Here is a 1,131-nt window from a genome sequence, read left to right as displayed (position 1 = left end):
GAATGTCTTTCTCATTCGACATTCTCTCTTACCAAGCACTCATACTCGCAAGGGTTGAGGAGACAGTCCGTGAGGTAATTGGGCTTCGAGATTGTGTATACACGAAAAGAGCTCGCTTTCGACTTTCTACCTTGGCGTTTTGTGCCCAGTTCTGGTTCAGGAAAGGGTATGATCTCTTTCATTAGAGCACATTGATGCCGAAGGAGTCTTCGGAACCGGTAGATAGGCTATGATGACTTCAGGCTATTCAAATAGCATGACTAAGTCATACTCTTAGTCATACTCGGAATTTCTTTTTCATAAATCTGTCTGATGATTTATAAGGTAAGGGATTTTAAAAGACAAAAGAAAGCGTGTATAACTCAGATCCATTTTCTCTTCGATGCCGTAATTGAATGTCTTTCTCATTTGACATTCTCTCTTACCTAGCACTCATACTTGCAATTGCGTATACACGAAAAGAGCTCGCGTTCGACTTTCTACCTCGGCGTTTTGTGCCCGGTTGGTTCAGGAAAATGCCTTTATAGTAGAAACGATATACTTGAGACCTCTCACACCTGAAACGATAATTATTTTAGTACTTTTTTTCTTTTGGAGGGGCATTTTGAGAATTGAACTCAAGACCTCTTGCACCCAAAGCAAGAATCATACCACTAGACCAAATGCCCTTAGTATGAATTTTAAAAGACAAAAGAATGACAATTTCTTTTTCATAAACCTGATAATTAATTATTTTAGTGCTTTTTTTCTTTTGGACAACCTCTTGCACCCAAAGCAAGAATCATACCACTAGACCAAATGCCCTTAGTATGGACTATATATTATGTTTTTTATGGAATGTATCATCATTATTGATACATTATTTCATTTATTTTCTTTGTTAATAAAATCCATGAGAAATAATCATTATTATTATATCTTTTAGACTAGACCGCTGTTAAATTATTTACATAGGGTTTGCGACAATTACTGTATTGAGAAGAAAATAATGTAAGTTTTAGTTTGATAGTTCTATTTGAGACACATATCGTGGAATACACAAGTAAAGCAAATATCGAAAGTTAGGATATGGGTAGGCATGGCTATTGAAAGTGGAAAAGATAAAATGATATTAAAAAAGAGCATCATCAT

General features: G+C 35.5%; 1 non-coding gene across 1 annotated transcript; it reads right to left on the bottom strand.

Moving 5' to 3' along the window:
• Positions 1 to 596: 596 nt before the first annotated feature.
• Positions 597 to 668, bottom strand: TRNAP-UGG. The gene has a single exon. It is a non-coding gene; the product is annotated as a tRNA-Pro (tRNA).
• Between the last annotated feature and the right edge of the window lie 463 nt (positions 669 to 1,131).

This window comes from Cucurbita maxima, unplaced genomic scaffold (genome assembly GCF_002738345.1).
Source record: "Cucurbita maxima cultivar Rimu unplaced genomic scaffold, Cmax_1.0 Cma_Scf03121, whole genome shotgun sequence".
NCBI lineage: Eukaryota > Viridiplantae > Streptophyta > Magnoliopsida > Cucurbitales > Cucurbitaceae > Cucurbita > Cucurbita maxima.
This window is presented reverse-complemented; position numbering and strand designations above follow the sequence as displayed.